We start from the raw sequence: 21,599 nt of genomic DNA on the forward strand, positions 1-21,599 counted from the left end.
TGTAGCGACTATCGCTGAACATCATCAAAAATCGTAAACAAAAAAATAGTTAAAAGTCACTTAACCTTTAGAAGTCCAAAGGCATGTATGTATGTCATGCCCAAAATTTGTTTTACCATTGCAGTCCAAAGGCCATTATAAATGATTTGAAAAAATCCAGAATTTTAACAACTTTCTGGATTTTTTCTTTCTGGAATTGACAAATTACTAAAATTCGTTGTAAAATTTGTTAATCAATTAATGGATTTTAGAAACAATTTTATGACCAGTGTATGCCAACCGCTCAAAATCAATACTATATTTGCGTTAAAACAAGCCAACTCATATCTCAAGGAACAATAAGCGGAAGAAGAAGTACAGAGACGTCGCTTCTCGCATATTGTTCCATAGTTAGTCTGCACTTGGATATTACATGTTTTAAAAATAAGATAGCTATCCTCACCGATATTACTATGGACTTATAATATAAAAGGACTGATCAAAGTATATTCAAATCGAATTTTGATCAATAGGAGAGCGTAAAAAAACAATTATCACTTCTCAGAAGTTAAAAATCCACGTCAAAAGCAATAAAATCATGTCGGTACCGTCGCAGTGAGAACGCTCGGTAACGAGTATATTTATATAACAAAATATAGTACTGCTATTTAACGAATATAGTCAAATGATACAACTTATTTTATATAATTGCACAAAATATATGGAGGAGTTAAAAATAAATTATTTGCTATTATAAATCAGCATTTAAGAACATTCATGAATTACACAATAGCCATCAACCACATTTTTTAGCTTTGAGATACGTCTATAAAAAAGCTAGTGACCTCTCATCGAATAATCATTGTATAAATATTAATTTGTAATTATCAAACCGCCACTTTAACTTTCACAAAGAGGCGGATTGGGGATGGAGCTTAACACTAACGCGATTGGCATTCGATCAAGCTTTCCCGAAGGACCATTATAAAAGATAAGACACTTGGTAATAATCACCCTCGAATTAGCTCAATCAATCAACACTCGACGGACTCTCGAGCCTCGCCAATTTGAGAATATATAGTAGACGAATTCAAGAACATATAACTACAAATAACAGAAGGTTTTTGGATAGCAATTTTGAATATAATAACTTTTTGCTATAACACGTGATGTTAACTATTATAAGCTAATTATACTAAGGGTGTTTACAAAGCTCTAGGAATTTTGTTTTGGTGTTTAATTGGCATACGCAGACGGAGCAAATGTGCGTGTGAGCCGTCTTAACATGCATTCTGTTGATTATCGTTAATTTAATTTGCTTTTTATTTTTTCTTTGTGAAAGCTGTTTTTAGTGAATCTGCCAAATTGAAATATACCATGCATTCTTGGATTGATTAATTTGAAAACAATAAGACGATTAGTGCAGTAGTCGTCGAAACATTTGCTGTTGTGGAAAAACTAATGATGGATAATGATGTGAGGACATTCTCTTTGCTCCTTGGGTGCATTTTTTGTGTAGGAATTATTATTGGCAATTAACTATTAAATAAACGCTAAATACTATATCAATGTACTATTACAAAAAAACATTGATCAAGAAAGCGACTATCAAAGCTGCACGCTAGACTCTTATTGCAGCATGATAATGCAAATCTTGACAGATCTGCAAAAGGAATTATATCTTCAATTTCCTTATTTGTCAGATTAAAAGTCTATAGATTAACATCCAGGTTTTTACCAAATTAAAAAAGCAATAAGTGGATGGATAGAACTTTTTTGAATAGGGTCAAAAAAGCTTTACATATTCTCATTGGGAAATTGCGTAGCCCTTATATGGGATTGCAATGAAAGATGTAGTATTAATCTTGAAAAGATATCAATAAAAGAGGAGTTACCTGAAACTTTGAAAACATTTTTTTTGCTACATAGTCAAGATGAACCTTTTTAAAAAATAGACCAGCGTGAACCTTTCTGTGCGAATTCTAAAGTGACAACACTACAAAAACTTTTCTCTGGCAGCAAGTTTTCCAATCAGGGTAATGGGAATTTTATTGAGCCTCACTAATCCCAATATGGTATGAACTTAAAATTTATGTTTCTTTAGTTGCGACGGTATGAACGTCCACGTACGTTTGGCATATCAATTTCATTAGTAAAGGTAGAGAGTTTAATTAAAAATTATATACTTTCAATGGCGTCGTAACAAAGGTGACAAAAGGGCGCAGCGATAAAATAGCGCAACACATGTATAAAAAAAATGGATAGAAAAATATATAATAGAAACTGGAATATATATATACGAAAAATGAAGTAATAAAATATCAATTGAATTAAAATATTACTGACATAATAAAAACTATGAAAATCATAATAAAAAAATGACAGAAACGATAGTAATTTATTATTAAAAAAAATAATTTGATTTTTATTCACTCCTTCTGAAACTTAAATATAGAGAATTAGAAAAATAAAAATAGTCATATTGCCTAAGATAAAAATAATATCAAGGCAAAACTTAAAACTTAAAAAATCAAAAGACGGGTTATTATTCCATCGCTATTGCGTTTTATCCAATTTTTGTATACATTATTCTATATTTAAATATTTACTTTTATATTTTCGTGTTTTTATTTTGTCGTTGCGCCGTATTCTTGTGCATTTTGTCGTGGCGCCCTTTTGTCCTGCGCCCTTATGACGGTACACCGCTTTTAATATATTACTTTATTTAGAACTATTATTTATTATATTTTAGTTTAAAGCCAATTGATACAATAATTTGTTCTATATGTTATTCTATTAAATTAAAATCTAATTTAAATTGAAAAATATAAATGTAAATGAGCACTATAAACTTACTCGTATTTTTAGATATTATTTTTATTATCTATTATTTTTTAAGATAGTTAATTATATCGGGACATACGTCTACTCTCAGGGAATTTTAAGTCTGATGTTATCCATTGATACATCTTCAATCACTATCGGTTAGTTTTGTTGGATCAACGCATGGGTTTGGTCCCGCCTGTTCCATTGTTACTAACATTCTGTCTTTAAGCAAAACTGTAGAAAAATCTCCCGATTTGGAAGTACAACTAGACTGATTTTGAAAAAGGATTCGGTTATTAGTAAAAATAAATTCTAACCTCGGTTGCTCGGATGATTTAACTCGGTTATTTTAGAGTTATTGGAGCGATCGCAACATATGGTCGCGCATTATCGAAAGAATTTCTCAACCTTTCGGGGGTATATAAAATATAAGTAAATTGTGGGAAATTTACAAAGAATTAAAATTCACGAAATATAGGCGGTAAAATTAGTATTTTATGTGCCAGAGCATAATGACGATTAAAATGATTAGTAAATGAAAACATTATTATTTATTAATCATTACGTACATACGAAAGTATGGCTCCCCATTTCCATACATACGATATACATCAGTGATATTAAGATTACTATAAATAATACTGTAAGATTTACAATATTTGACAAAATACCCTTTTTATCTATAACTAGCTTTGAATATCGCCCCAATATTTTTAGATATTATAATTTGGAAGATAAAGATAGACATAAAATCTTGTGGTTTTTAAGAAAAATATTAAAAATAATCACTAAAATCGAATAATTAATTTTTTTGCAAAACAAGCACTACAACATTTTAAAACAATGCTCAATGAAAAGATCAAATCTCCTAAAAAGACTTACCAAACTCCAATTGACAATTATACATTAATTTAAGTGGAAGAAAAAAATTGTAATTTCTTATTAGAAAACCCGATACCTTGGAAATATGAAAATACTGTTATTCCCTAATGATATTTGAAATTAAAACCAAATTTGGACATACCAAAATATTTAGGAATTTATTAAAACAGTTTTTAAAAAAAGAATTAAATTTATCATAAAAAATGATTACATTAAAAGATAATTCTAAAACTTGAAACTTGTACAAGATTTAATATTGGTAGAAATAGTATTAGCATACTAAATGCTCTTGCTGCACTATCAATCCAGAAAGTGTATAAAATAAATGAAATTAAAAATTAAAATTAAAATTATAAAAAAAAAATTGTAGAATTTACAATTTTAAAAGGGGACCATATATAAACTTGTTTTAGAAACAATATTTTTATTAGCTTACAAATAATAATAATAAACTAATCTCCTTTAGTAAATTGATTAGTGTTTTTATAAATCGATATATTATTTTATAGTTTTGGGTAAATGGATCTCTTGGTGCAGAGGTATTATATTAGGTTAACAATATTTACTTGGCGCACCATACCAATTAATTGTCATAATATTTAAGATTAAAATAAGCATAATCCATCTTGTTTTAAGTGGTTAGATATCGTTCCTACTACTATTACTGTCACAGTAATAACATTATTATATCGTCATTTTTAATTATATGAATAATTTGTAAAAATAAATCAATATATGTATTTATTTATAAATAAATAAATAGAGACTAATATTATTATTTGAGTTGTCGATAGTTGTCAATCGCTGATTTGAATAGTGTGAGCGAAATAGCGAGCTCTGCTTGCATCTCGCTCTTTTTTTCCGACATACTAAAATCGTTTTTATTTGATAACAGACACACAATATTAAGTAAGAATTATGCACAATTAGAGCATATAATCCCGTTTCATCCCGTATCATAAAAATATAGATACCCTTCGAAGGAAAAAATGAGTTTAATTGACACCGTAAATTATCGGTGTCAATTATTGGTCTTAACACCACGCGAAACGACCATATTCCGATTAAAAATTTTACAATAAACTTATTATTGAGTTATTTGCATAAGTAAAAAATTGAATATTACTAAAATGTGTTTACCGGAAGTTTTTTTACCATTAATAAATTTAAATTGGCAAAATTAGCTCCAAAACAAAGCCAATAAATGCATTTCAAGTTTTGAGTGCAACGCTTTGAATACGATGTCGACCAATTGTCGAGTTACTAGCACAAAGGGTTACATATAAAATTAGAAAGACATTACCTTGTCGACCGGATGATGCTTAGAATTGTAAATATCGCGCTTTCGGCGTTAATCGGCATCCCTTCCCCGCGAGGCCGGCGGGGAAGGGACGCGTCGCATCGCGTCGGTTGCACATCGCGTGCCTTGCATAGTAACAAACACTAATTTTAATTATACACTACCTAATTCTAACACATACACTGAATTACACTATCACTTTATAATTAAAAACATCGAACGGATATTATTATAAAGAACACTTATTGGAGAAAAATGTAACAAAAGAATTTATTCGTCCGTTTACGACCGAGGTCGCATTACTACTGGTATTTTTTAAATATTTCTAGATGCATCCAGACAATTCAAGGTTATGTTTCATTAAAAATAACAAATGTCATTCACCTCAAATTGCATTTGTCTAGTTTTAAAATATTTATCTCTAATTCGAATTATTTTAATGCAAGTTGTTTGTTTTTTTAATGCGAGTGACGCGAAGGTCACCTTGCTGTTGTTGTTGACCTATTTAAAGTATAATGTCGATGATTTCAAATTTATTTATATGAAAAATATTATTAAAATCTAATTATAGTTAAAACATTGATTTTGCTGAATTCAATTTAATCATATTGTATAATTATCAAAAAGGGAGTTACTTACGATTTTTTAAATACTAAAATTTAAATTTAAATTATGTTTACGATAATAAGACTTAAAGTAGTAATTGGTGAATCTTTATGATTCTTTTATTAGTCTGATATTTAGTTTTAATGTGTTATTACTAGAGACCTAAATTTTTCGCGATTACGATTAAACTATTTTTATGTGAATTTCGTGTTCCTTCCATCAATTTCTTAAGCCGAAGGACCCCAAAATCCAACCGCGATGCTTTGAAAATTGAATATTATATTTTATTTATCGCATATAATTAATATACCTGCCCTATAACTGTACGCATTTATTGCTAGTCGAGTCGACAATTATTTGTCAATTTAATGAAACATTACAGAACAAATCTAATGATAAATTCAAAACCAGCGTTTCATTTTAGTACAAAATATATGTATATCGTACGTATGGGGATGGGGAGCCATACTTTCGTATGTACGTAATAATTAATAAATAATAATGTTTTTATTGACTAATCATTTTAATAGTCATTACGCTCTGGCATATAAAATACTAATTTTACCGCCTCGTGAATTTTTATTTTTTGAAATTTCTTACAATTTACATATATTTTGTATACCTAATTCCTAAAATATTCATTACTTGATTTTCTCAAAGTATTTTTGCGCTCTTATGACGTGCTCTCTTTTGTCAAACGCTCATATGGCTGTCTGCGCATTTGACGCACGCTATTTTGTTACAGCGCTACTTTGGTAAACGCTCTTATGACGCAGCGCTTATAATGCAGCGCTCTTTTGACGCACGCCCATTTGTCCGCGCTCATTTGTGACGTTGCCGTGCCCAACTTGGGCCCTCTACTCCACACGTCATATATTAAAGACAAATACGGCAGTTGCAAATTCAAGTTTTATGACCGCATAAAAGATTTCGTTTGCAAACTGCGAAATTATGACCGCAAAGCGCAAATTTAAGATTGCATTACGCAAAATTTCGACGCACCGACATCATTTAATATATACATATGTATATAATATGTATGTATATTGTAGTAACATAATATTATACAGAGCAAAAGCAATTAAAATAATAATTTTAAATCGTTCAACCGTAAACTCCACCTATATTTTTCCACTCTAGAATTTTATATAAAACATTTTATAATATTTAATTTTTCCACAACAAAAAATATATATTAATACTTTTAAACCATTAATGTCGTCTGAGACTGCTCTAACTTCAAGCACAGCAGTATAATATGTTATAGGGTAACATGAGAAAAGTTGCAAACTATAAAAATGCAAATTATCGACGGTTGTTAAACTTCGCCATCATAAAGCATCCGACACAGAATGCAATTTTCGTATACAATATTCACATAAAGATTTTTACGATGCAGCGTAACTAAAATACGAACGAATCGCTAAGAAGAGTTTTGCACTATAAATACATTTGCAAATATTTTATGTAATATAATATATACGCTTCCGATTTTTTTCCAATAATCATTTCGTTAGTTTTTTGCGAAATTGAATTTGCCCTCCGACAGTATGATAAAGCGTTTATGGCTTATTTTGACGTTTTGAAAGATACGCTTTTATATAAGAAAAATACATTCAGAAACAACCGAGAGTGTACGCTTATAGAATAACCGAAATAGAGAATCTAAACTGGACTCCATTAAAAACATACCTACGCTTTTATTTTCTGTATTTATTTACACGGTAACAATTCAATGAAATCATTATATAAATAAATAATCTTCGAGATGCGTTAGTTACGTGATTGAATATTACATAATCTAGTGATTCGATGCAAAAAGAAAATAAAGTATGTGTAATAATTTTCTTTTGCCATCACATGCCTTAAATACACAATATATTTAATATTTTAATATTTCTAATTGAGTCTCTTTAACGTAAATTAATTTACGTTTGCTACCAAATCAAAATTTAATCAAGGACCTTTTGTATCATAAAAAAGTTTGTTTATAATACATTTATAATATTTACAATATTACAAAGCTTCTGGTGTTGAAAATAATGACATTATACGGGTAAAAAATTGTTATGAAGTCTACCATAGAAACCGTAGTCGCGTTACCCCAGTAGCGTTAAACCTTTTCAATTAAAAAAAAACAAGGAACGTACACAAGACTAGTTGATTTTGTCATCTGAAAAATATATACTAACGTAATTAACTACTTTACTGCGGAATAAATTTTTCGCAAACCAATTCGCAGTGCGGATTTAAATTTTGTTAAATTCGTACGTAAAATATTTCGAAAACTCCATGGGGACAAAAACATAACGACAGCTCAAGACGAAGACTCGACAAGTATATTTATATATAGAAAGTCAGCGTTATTCGTCGGACGAATATATACGTCCTATCAAGTTGAATGGTTTAATTGACGCTTTACTCAATATTTTAGTAAAAAAAAGAGTTGAAATAATGATATAAATTTATAAATACAAAATAAATCCTTGTGAATAGTAATATGGTAAGCTAACGTCGAATCAAATACGTAGACAAAATTATGGATTTTAATGAAAAATGTACTATATATGTTTATTAATGAATGAGTGTAAAATCATATCCGGATACATTTTCACCAGTAGATACACATTTCAACCAGTAAAAATAGAATTTAACTGATGAAATTATATGCTGTTCTCAAATGTAATTAAAATTCAATTTGATAGTTGCGAAAACATTATACCATTATTTCGTAACTATCAAATTGAATTTCAACAACCTGTTAAGATCGAAATGTTCCTAACTTACGTGTAACAGTTTATTTTTTCAGTTTGATACATTTTCACTGGCCTAATTGGTAACTTAAAAAATTACAAATAACAAAGTGATTGATCAAAATTTGTCCTACGCTTATGTAGAAATTTAAGTGCTATAATAGATAAGGATCTGACCTCAAATGTATTTTAAATATAAAAAAGTTATAAATATTACTTATTGATGCGTAGATCATTAAATTATTGCATATGAATGGATATTATACGTTTATAGTACGAGGATGAGGTATTGTTTTTTGGATCAAAGCATTTGATAGCTTTTTCATGAAAGAGAATCCTTCTTTATATATTTATGTATATGAAGACTTGACCTCGACAATATCTTTCTGATTATCTAGCAATACCATACGTACATACAAAATCTGTTTTGAAAATCATAGATTGGTCAAAAATTGAAGAAAGTTGGATTATTAATCTCTTTTTTTTTTGTGATGCTGCCATATAAAATCATTTCACTGAAATCCTAGCTGAAATACAGCTGAATATCATATATCAAAACATATTATAATTAAAAATAGAAACATAAGCAGACGTTTCAACTTTGATATTGATTTTTGGTTAAGCCAAACAGTCACCTTAATTCGCTAAGAGTTAAGCTTGATATTTGAGAGGACTTGGAGGTTTTACGATGCTGCGCACAGTGACCAACGACATATTAATAATAATTTATTACACAAAATGTCTCATCAAGCGTTGGAACTTGAGAAAAATTTATAAACTTTTATAATTTAAATTAAAAATAGATGAAGCTATTCTCAAATAATATTTAAAAAAAACACCCTTTCTATATTTGCTCAATCAATGTTCGTGAGAAGAGAATTGCTGTATTTTATTAAATCAGACAAAATAAAACTAAATTATTTCAACTTAATATAAATTTATTCTACTTGAAAATAACTGTTAAAAGAAGTTTTATTTAACTTCAAAACGCACTAAGAGGATCTGGGTTTATTTTTTAACGATACATTTATGGAAACCACCCGCCTAGGTATAAAGAGCAATTATTGAAATTGGCGTATTGACCGTGAGAAAATGACTTGTCGCATATACACGTTAACAGATCAATTAGTTTTTACGATCTACAGACAAGTTTTTTGTTACGTGACAATTCCGAGTATCCCTCGACTGGTTTGGTCCCTTACAAAACAAAAAATAATGGTTTACATTGACAGGTATCGTGACAGCTGGCCATAAAATGCAGGGACGTAAATTCAGATTTTTCCAGGGGAGAGGGCAAAAGTTAGTCAGTTTTCATCTTTTAATATTACCATTTTATTAGGATTCATAAAACAATAATCCGACTTACAATAAGTGAGAATCGAATGAAGCATATCTAAACCGAATTTCGACCAACAGTATCAAAAGTCAATAGAAGTCAAAAATTCAAGTCAAAAGCAATAAAAGCGCCGTCGCAGTGGGAACGCTCGTTGGATTTAGAACTTTCATAAGGTTAGATTTGGGTTTGAACCCAACAAAATTGAGACAAATTGAGTGTCATATACATTTTAGAGCAATATTTTAGTGTCTTATCAGTTAAATCTTTTCGCTAGTAAAAATTTATATATATGCAATTATTTTTACTAGGGATAATCCGAGAATTTCTGATTTAACTCCACCCCCCCCCCCCTCAAATGTCGTCCCTGGTAGAATATGTTAACAGAGTTACAGAATCTCCATCTGTCAAAAAATCTAATTACACACTCAAATCTTTGAAATTGGTCATCGTGTCGAGAGTGGGCGATCAATAAAGCCTCCTTCATCTCCACAAATCATTAACTTTCATTCGGAATTCACTTCCGACAAGTACCTTCATCAAAAACAGGAGAGCTCATCCAAACTCTCCAAGCCAAGCGTCGATCAAGAAAGCAACCGCTTCCCTCTTCACGGCAAATTTTGTCCAGAATCCAAAGTTCAACAAACTGTACGTCACTTGAAAATTATTGTACATTAATAATAATTTATAACTACATATCTTTGCTTTATATAAAAATAAACACGCTGACACCTAGGTCACAACAATTCGATACAATAATGATAAACTCATTATATTTTCACCTTGAATTTATATAGCAAACACAAGTTTAAAATTATTTTAGATATTTTATCTTAAAATCAGAATCAAATCTACTCGTGTTTGCTCGGTCTACTGCGTCTTACCCACAATTTTGCGTAAGAGTAACAACGCAAATCTAATCAGAGTCACGCCACGAAGGCAACCAAATCAGATTTATCCCAGCGCGAAACGCCTGACGTCTATTTGCTTATTAGCAACGCTCGATCGAGACGCCCGACGAGATGATGACACGATAAGGGATGAGATCGAGTACACCATGACTACCGATGCGGGTAATTGATATAACATACGTACTATGTACACTGGTAAACACGGGACGATTAAAACGACTAGACCGCGAACGATCAATCGTGATGACATACTTATAAATACTCAAGATTCTAAATTCATCGACCAATGAAGGTCCAGTATCAGTCTTAGCAAGCAGAGTAGGAAGTGAGTTCTGTGACAGACTCTCCTCTACCGTGTATAATATACATCATTTTCGAAGATGCATATAAATAATTGAACATTTTTCCTTTTCAATATGATACTAACTAAGACATATTATATATTAATAGGTACTTATTTATGTCGGAAAATTGAATTACCACAATGTCAAACAACTATACCTGCAACGCGTATGTACTACAATCAGTGTTTAATCAATAACGCGGCGGTGTGATGTATGTTTGTTTGTATACCCTTGGATATTGAATAAACATTACTCAGAGAATGCCATTAGTGATCGAACTGTGAAACCGATCCGTAATATAATGAGTGACGTCGCGAAACATTGAAAGCCTACAAATATTAATGAAAAGTCACGTTTCAATCGTAAGAGATAATAACCAACATAGCTAAAATGCATTTTAACGGCAGATAAATATAATACAAAGCGCCGCGTGCTTGAAACTGGTTTCTACAGACAAGAGTTTGCCAAATTGGGTTTCGGGGCTTGATTAGGTAGGTGTTAATACGCGTATATTGCATTTTATACTTTGTAATTTTCAGCGAGGAAGTTCTGTAATTAAACGAGCGCCGACTTTGTGATTATATAATATGGTATATGCAGTGCAGATGTTGAATATTAATATTATGTAAATTTAATTGCTATTAAAAAACACAATAAAATACATAACACATACGAAGCATATACGAAGTATTCAAAAAGGTGCTGAACTAATAATCCAGGACCAATGGTTCCATTCCTGCAGCAAAATTAATTGATAAATTGCAAAAAAACGGCTACAATTGCATAGTGATTTATGTTAATTCATTAAAAATACATGTCACTGATTTCCATAGTTAATTTTCAGTCAGGTGTGTCACAATACTTATAAAGTTGATCGTCTTTAATTGAATACAATTTTGAAAAGTTAATTATTTTAATTATTCGACGCCTAAGACGTAACTATTCTTTGAAGTAATTCACCATTCAAAGGCCCTCAATATGTTTATTCAATTATCATTTAAAAAATCATACTAGTAAAAATATAAGTAAACCAGTATGTTGTAAATCTGTTATGTTTATTTTAAAAGTTAAAATTACATTTCAGGACACGTCGTGGTCAGAACTCTTTCATATGCGACATACAACCATAAATAATATTTCTTTACAAATTTAACCACATTGTGAATGCACTTCCATGTGCAACGAATATATTAGAGAAGAATATGTTAGTATTGCATTCTATTCTATGCATGTTCTCAAATTTTGTTCGTGCTATCTCACCGCAAAACTGCTCTAACTTTATAATCACAGTCTTGAAAGTTACCAACAGAACGTACAATAACCACAGGAAAGGAAAATTTCATAAACTTTGCGTTAGCGCGTTTTGAAACGTGCGAACTTTTCGCATTTCTCAAAAATCTCATTCATACATCGATTCTGAATATGAATTTACGTAACACATAATATTTCCTGACTCTGGGGAAATGCGACTATACGAAAAAGCACATATTAACTACGAGGTACCATTTACTATTAGTATGTGCATAGATATCTTGTATCGTTGATTAAAATGGTTTTAATTAACTCAATTCTCGGATAAAATCCTCCCAGGGGGCGGCACCGAGTGATTCTCGTAAATTATTTCCGTCGTAAAATATAGTCGTTAAATTTATTTTATCATTATTTTATTATTTCCGGAAAATGTCGAGTTCCAGAAATATCGCGCGGCATTTAAAAAGCTTAACCCCGTAAATTTGCGGTCGATTGTTTCGTTCAGAGGGGAATTTTTATATTATAATTTTTCTTCTGCAGAAAAATATATAACTCGGTTTTCTTTTTTAACGTTGAAAATTTCATAGAAATAATCGCCGTAAACACGACGTTGACAGAGACATTTTTATAATGAAAATTGTAATATCATCATGAAAAACGTATGTATTATATATACATGTATATAATATGCACACATTAAATTTAAAAAAAAAACAAAGGTAAAATACTTCAAAAGATAAAATAATATTTTATAATATTCCAAGAGATTGCTTTATTTAATTAAAATTTCTAGCATGATACTTGTAGATAGATAAACGGAAATATAACCATTTACATTGTGTAGTATAATTAAACTTACCAGCTGACCTAAGCCAGCCGACAATATATAATAGTTATAAAATAAAAGCATATTTTAGAGAGCTGACTTTATATTAGAAACGCAATATATTAGGGGTATCCAAAAGAGAATTACTGAATAACCCAAAATTATACTGAAATGAAGCAGCTTTCTTTCAGCTTAAAAATTACAAACACAAATGTTGAAACCTCATGCCTGCATTACACTCTCTTATAACTGAAGTCGGCCGAGAACTACGACTTTGAGTAAGCGACCACACTGTCGCAAATTTCATATGCCGTCCGAACGGCGGGCGTGAATGACGTCCGGACGGCGGCATATTTGCACGCGATCGAAAAATGTGCCAAATAATCGCAATTTTTAAATTGTCATATTATTAAAATTACGCTACTGATAATTATAAAAATTTGTGTGGGCACTCACCAATACAATATCAGTGAAAACTTTTCGGTCGTAAATATTCAATTTACGCAAAATCTTTGTCGGCTTTTGCAAAATGCAATAAGGCATAAACATGATACTTCAGAATACGAACACCACATCTGTGACTATCCTAGAATTTGTCGCCATCGATTCTAAATAAGAATTCGTTATGGTGTGACATTTATACAAACCGATCTAGGAAAATACATAAGGACATTCGAAACACTTTTTTTTAACAAAATCAAGTACCACTAATTATTTTTTAATTATTTAATTTTATATGAAAAAAAAATATAATAACGATATCTGTTAGAAGAATATACTATCAAAAATATAATTAATCCCTTTTGGTGCCCTAAAATATTCAAAGATGTCAGTAAGAGTCTGTTGAAGTCCCCGATAAGCATGTGGTATTATAACTTGACCACGTGACCACGATGCAGCGCTCGTCATGCGTGTTGACCATAGGACGCCTACGCGCATATTGAAATTGAACCGAGTTACTCGTTCTATCTCAGATGCGAAACACCATATCATTATCTCTCTCACTCTCGTCACTTAACACGCGAGAGAGCGAAAGGGGAAGTATCTCAACGCTCGCGCTCGAAATTAGATTCTGAATCATATATATGAGAGTTTTATTTCAAATAAAAAACAAATACGTGTATATTACTTTCTGGTCCCAGCTCTTGCTGCACTGTGTGCAAAATGCTTGTGTTTAAATTTAATGTATCGGGACCACCCCTTGAGCGTGAGATTAAATTTGTCACCATTACACTTGAAAAGCATAAAAAACTAGCTATTTGGGACTTATACGAGTGCAGGTGTTATTCGCATATTTAGGCGGATTAGGGCTACTCGTAAATGCACTTTTCGTAACAGCAAAATACACTCTGAATAAATAGTCCCATTACTTCCAGGATCTTCCAATTGTCAGAATCTGACACGTTTTTATATTTTATTTACGTAATTCAAATTTATAAAAATTTAAATTTTTATCTAAAAGTAGACATATGTACGTATTTTATATTATCAGTTTTTTGTAATTAGAGAATTATTTATTGATTGTGATAGCAAAATTATCATTAAATAGCATATAGTTAGTTTTTTCATTAATTGTTAATTTGTTTAATTGTTAATTGTTTTCATTAATTGTTATCCATTCACTAATATAGATCAAATCACTATGCATATCTTTGTATGTTTTAGAGTTATATATTATCACTGTATCATTAGCATACAGTTGAATCCCTGCAAGTTTACATAGGGTTAACTCATTTATGTCAAGATTAAATAATAAAGGTCCCAAAATAGAACCCTATGGAATTCACACTTCACCAACTCACATTCGCTTTGTGTGCCATTTATTACAACTACTTGTCTATTATTTAGATACCTTTTTAATAAATTTAGCGCTGGTCCTACTATTCCAATTTATTTTAATTTCCCTAATAATATATTATGGTCTACTGTGACGAAAGCTTTATTTTTATCGTTAAAGTTTTGATGTTTAATTTAATTATTAAAAATATCTCATATCACTCTTTGCGTAGCATGCGATCCTAGTGCTATGTCGCGACAAAAATAAATAAATATGCTTGTCATTGTATTGATTGGCCGGATCATTGCGAGACTGCAACGCACAAAAAGATATTTCAATGCGTACTACTGGAATTCGGTAATAATTGAAGAAATTGCGCGAAACCCTTTGAATAAATATTTTGTAGGCAAAATATCAAAGTAGCCATATTCGTTTAGATGCAAATATGTTACGAATTTCCCTTTTATTACTAATAATAATAATAAATATTTGTTTGCATGATATGAAATTGCCTCGCATTATCTATTTTTTGGGAGTAAAAACCTCTTTTGGAATAAATAAAAGTATGTAATATATTATATATGTATACAGTTGACCTCGAAGAAAACTGATACTTTATTTAAATGTCAGCTATTCGTAATTTACGAACCTATTAATTTTTATATAACCTATTGAATATTTTTCCATTCATCTTTCAGTAAATGAGCTACATACAAAATACATAAATATTTCAATCTGATCAAATTAAAAGTGAAAAAAATATGTCATGGCGACAGCAATATTGCGCATTCACCTTAAAATATTAAATATTATTCTCGTTGGTAGTAGGTGTTTTAAGAACGCATCCATCACCAGTAACAAGCGCACACGCTATTACATCGACTATAAATAAGTACGTACATAATACACACATGTGATGATGAACACGCATTATTATCTCACGCCGAGTTAACACCATGGTTTCTCCTACGCGACACAATTAGAAAGCACCACAGACATGGTTATGAAGTTATGATAATCCAACCCTATTGTGAGTAAGATATCACATTGTTATCCAGTACTAGCAAATGTCTGAATAAAAAGGCTTTCACTCTCGAGAGCAGTTTGGTGAAAGTGGATATCGGAGCATATGGCACCCGAGAGTGTGATGATGACTGTCTCTGGTTCCCATAAGCCACCCACTCATTGCTCCTAATTCTTCTCGCTCGTCCCACGATTTTCGCACAATTTTTACACTTTTTGCTTACATCGAACCGTTAATCGCAACGGTGACGACATTGTTTAACAATGTTTGTTTTAACGAGTCTCATGTCGATGCCCAATTGTAATAATTAAAATGACTTAATAATCCCATAATCGTTTCTACTGTAAGCGCGTTAAATCGTGTAATTATCTCATTACAGTAAGGGGTATCTATATGGTAAATTGACGGGTTAGGTTGTTAACCCATATTGTTTATACAAAACTGCGATACCCACGCTTCGTTCACTCGGTGCAATGCGACACAGCGGAATGGTACGATAAAGATCAGATTACGTACACAAAGTGACAGGATAAAAATCTGATATACAGTAACGATCATTTAAAATGGTTGAAATTAATTTTATGATGTTAAGTTGATAAGACTAAAAATGTTTTTAGTTTCAAATACATCAAATTAATGTGAATTATTTTTAACTACCGTAATTGTACGTAATATAATATGCACACATTTTTAAAATACAAGGGTTTCTCATAGCTACGAGTCACGAAAAAGCGAGAACATATTTATATATGTATTTATTGAACCACATATTGATTTAGAATCGATTTATTATTAATTATTAATAGAGTATATCAGACTTCCATTGGACAAATAAGTAAGAAAAACAAAATCGATTTGGTTGGCTGCGAATATAATTTTAATTAAATAACAAATTTATTATGGGAAAAAGTGCACATTGTAATCCAAAAAACGAGAACTAATTGTGAATTTAAAAATGACAAAGGTTGGTTGTTTATCAACAGGACAATGACCCGAAACATATTTCACGTATGGCAAAAAAGTCGTTCACAGACAATATTATGGATGTTTTGTAATGACAATCATGCAGCCCTGATCTAAACCCTATTGTACACTTATGGAGACATTTAAAACACAAAATTAAAAATTAATTTGTAACAAATTTAAAAGAAATAAATTAAATTGTAAAAAACGAGTGGCAACTGATTCCTACCGCTAATACCAACAATTAATCGAGTCAATGCCTAACCGTTGTAGGGCTACTATAAGAACAAAAGGTCACCCTACAAAATATTAATGGTATTTTTTTTTTTTTTTAAATATACTCATATGTATCTCGCATATAGGTGAATTTGACTATCAATTTTATAAATTTAATTTTAAAATGAAAAGAAATATTTTAAATATTTATTACAACATAGTATTATTCACGATTATGTAGATTATCTAGATAAAAAATAAAAAGTTGAAAAGTTTTAACAATTTTATGTAAAATTTGCACTTTACATCGCATTTTTTACAAAACTTCAAAAGTGTCTTATTTAGGTGGCCGTCACTGTATATATATACATACATATGTATGTATATATATATAGATATTTTAAAAATAAGAACTAGATATTTTTACTAAGCAATTGGATGTGTAGCTCAAAATTGTCAAGAAAAGAAACGTGCACCATAATTTTCAGTTGCTATTTTGTTTAACAAAAATTCTGACGATGAAGCGACATTGTAATAGGATCGCATGCCACGCGAAGAGTGATCTGCGATAAACGATTTTATTTATTTCGACATTGTAATAGGATCGCATGCCACGCGAAGAGTGATCTGCGATAAACCATTTTATTTATTTCGGCGTAAATTCGTCGAAGAACGCAGGGAGTGGGAATGGGATAACAAAAGTACTGATAAAAGTGTGAGATTACGAACGTTCAACACAAGATCGCGAGGCGAGGTTTCAAGTGCGAAGCGTAAAATTATGAATACATAGTTCAAAACAGCAAGCAACACCTTCTAGTGTGTATATATTATAAACCTATATCTGTGATTCAGCATTTTTAAGTAGTTACTGTTTCTCCATTTTCCAATACAATTATTATTTTTTCTAAAATATTTTGGTTTAAGAACCATTTCTTAAAAAACAAACCAGATACGGATTACTAATAATTCATAATTAATAATAATATAAAAAAGTTAACACATAAAATAATATTATATATCGTAAATGCTTATACATTATAATTAAAATTATGTAAATTAAACATAGATTAATATGATGCTGTAGTAATATAGTAATTTAAAATAAAATAAAAATATATGATCTTCCTTACATTCAATATAACGAATTTTCAGTACACCAAAATTTATTTATTGGTTTCGTGAGCTTCGCTGTATTGAAATTTCATAGTACAATTTTTAATTTATTATTATCTAGCCAAGTTTTAAACCTATTCATAAATGATATACAATATTTAGATTTATCATTAAATATCTAAGTTTCAATATAACGATAAAATCTAACGTTGTAAATCTAATAAATAATATAAAATGTTTTCTTCTGGAAATATTTAGTCAAGTTGTAAACCTATTTTCAAATGAATTGAAAATGTTAAGTACTTTTTTATAGATTGAACTATTTTGTCTATCATTGAAAATCCTAAATAGTAATGTCCAATTTGAACCATTAAATTTTAAAAAATATTTTAAAAAATCAGAACGAAGCAAAAATTATATTTAAAACCCAAAAAGTTGAGGGTCCGGTATTCGCACACTCGCTAGCTATCGGTACCTCACGATAGTGAGGTACCGACAGCTAGTAGATTAATATAATTTTTTTAACTTTAATATTAATAAAAAAAATATACCGGTATTGTATTTGAAAAATAGCAAAATACCTGTATTAGAAATATGCTTCAATGTTTAATTAAAGCTTTAATCGTGTCTAAATGGCAGTTACCAACGTATAAATCGTAAAACGTGTGTTTAACAAAGTAATAAACATTTTTTCTCAAAGCATTGTTGTTAAGCTATAAGCAATTATCAAGGAAAACTCATTAAATTTCTCACTACAAGCCTCTTATACTGTAAAATCACAAATAAATCGAAAAGGAACAGTCCATTAATGAAAAATCTAAGAAATTCTCGTGGAGCTTAATTCAGTTGTAATTACGAGGAAAAATCGTTACAAAATATATACCTACATATTTATTTTAAAAAAATGTATATTTTGACAAGAAAAATAGGCAAATTACGTGGGCTCAAAATTGTTATTATACCCAACCCAATGATTAACTATAGTCATCGTCTAGTGTTTCCTTAAGGTTTCTCCAAACATTCTTACGTCCATGACGAACTTTTGTGGCAAAGTGCCATCGAGTAGTTCACGAAATACGTCTATATAAAACGACAAAGGCCCAAAGCCAACAAAGGGCGTTTAACTCTGAGTTCGGAACTCACTGGGAAACTTTACGAAAAGCTGCAATGAGCGACGTTTCCAAGACAAAAACGAACGCGAGCGGACAAACGACGAAGGCGACAAAGTTTTAAGAATTCCTGAAGGGCGTCCTACCAGCGCACGTAATCCCAAACACTATCGATCAAAACAGCATCTCGACGCCGCGTGTGTACAAAACAACGTCATGTTTCTGTGGGATTTATCTCAGAAGCGTCCGAGATTAATGCGTGTCTCCGCGCTCGCGACACGAGCCGAGAGATAAACGCTGAAAGATTTGCGACAACAATCATATGTGACCTTATAACGCTTTCAGACTTCAATAATTAGCCAACGGATTAAAAATGATTTAAGCTAGCTACTGTGGTATGTGTAAATATAAGACCAATTATATTATATATAATTATACACCAGTTTATAATTAGCACATTACGTAAAAGAAAAACAATGGTTTTCTACATATTTTTTGTGATAGTATTGAAATATTGGTTATTGTTTTAAGCGTTCGGGAGTAGTACAAATTACTATTGACTAGTAGATAGTGTTAATATTATGTGGGTGTTACAGCAATGAGTCTCAAAAAAAGGCACGTGGCCAAACAGAACACGAGAAATAGTCTATCGTAAAATCGTAGGAATATCCAAGAATTTGCACACAAAATATCAACGCAGACTTTTAAAAACCATTAACAGCAATTACCATAACACAAAAACCTTTTACTTGTAAGGTTTGGAAAACACGTATAGAAAAAAATACTCATGGCCTTGCATAAAAAAATTGTTGTACCTATTCGATGGACGCCAAAAATGGCCAACTAAAAATTATGTTTTCACCAAGAGGTGTGCGGGAGGCGGAGCTAACACCCATTCGTCGAAACTTCGTCTAATGACCAGCAAAAATTACGTGACACTTGGTCACATTACCACTCACACGCAGACTCACCAACTCGATTCGAACCAGAGAACAGAGTGAGGCTTTACTTTTTTAAGCGACATTGCTGTCCAATACTGACACCTGCATTTTTATTGTATATCTGTATAATCTTACACTTGTACAATAAATTATATATTAAAGACTTGTACAATAAATTATATATTAACTACAAACATGCATATAGATTATATATTGATAAAAACAACCGAAAACGATTGATTACAATATTGATATTTATTATTTATACTATTAAAAAATCATAGTAAATTAAAAATTTCAAGGCCTAACACATGCACATTTTAATCATTAGTGTCTTTACAAAGTTGTATATCTAACCTTTGTGGATTTTAGCTTGACACCGAATAATGGTCAGACAATGAGCAGCTGAATTTATTTAAACATAAGATAAAACGCACTGAAGAAAACATCAATTCGATACACGATATGATCGTGAAATATCGGCAAATCAATGTTCAACGAATAGAGATTGTGAGCTACTGCTACAATATAAATAGGCTCAAAACATGAGCAATAAGATGCAAAAAATTCTGGAATATATGGTGAATTTTGATATTTATATAAAAAGATTTATTACTACTGATGAAACACGGGTTTAAAACTATCAACACAAATAAAAGCAACAGTTGAAACAGTGGAAGAAGTTAACACAAATGTACGGCCTTCAAAAAATGACAAAGTGGTGGCTTTTGTTCTTTATGAGGCCATAGGAATATTGATGATGGATTACCTTTCTAAAGGTCGAACCATAACAGATAATACTATATTACTAAATTGTTACAGCAACTTCGTGAATAAATATAAAGAAAACGACATGGAATTCCAACAAAAGGTATGCTATTCCCTCAGGATAACGCACCCCAAGAAATTCGTCAATGTGACTTTGAATTTATATCATCTCCAATGAATTGTCTCCTTAGATTTTCCATAAGATCTCCATCATTATCGAACCACAAAAGACATCTGGAAGGGCAATGATATTCAATGACGAGGATTACATTGATACATTAAGAGGAAATGGGACGAAGTATTCAATTTACACTCGTGTATAAATTCAAAGCATTTAAAAAACGTTAATCTGTAAACTTAAAGTATGTAGCCTCTTTTAAAACTTTCAACAGACAGAATTATACAACAGCTGAAAAGTCTTGCAGCGATATAAATATGATAATAACACATAAATACCAGTATTTAAACGTGTTCCACTTATCGTGAAAAAGTATACGCTTGATTAAGAAAAACATGTTCAATAAATGCACCGCTCTTGATCGATGAGTGAGGTCACTCGCTCGCAAAAATGATACAGTTTTCGTCAGTTTCAATCATCGTAAAATATATATAGATGTCGGGTTCATAATTTGGACAACCCTGTAATTTATAAGAGTACAACGGCGATAGGATTAACA

General features: G+C 30.8%; 1 protein-coding gene across 5 annotated transcripts in view; it reads right to left on the reverse strand.

Annotated features, from left to right (window-relative positions):
- rut (adenylate cyclase rutabaga) overlaps positions 1-21,599 on the reverse strand; it is a 216,075-nt gene that overhangs the window by 160,831 nt on the left and 33,645 nt on the right. The window lies entirely within an intron of this gene.

The sequence above is a fragment of the Plectrocnemia conspersa genome, unplaced genomic scaffold (genome assembly GCF_051122295.1).
Source record: "Plectrocnemia conspersa isolate PC_06_02 unplaced genomic scaffold, ASM5112229v1 ptg000003l, whole genome shotgun sequence".
Classification (NCBI taxonomy): Eukaryota; Metazoa; Arthropoda; class Insecta; order Trichoptera; family Polycentropodidae; genus Plectrocnemia; species Plectrocnemia conspersa.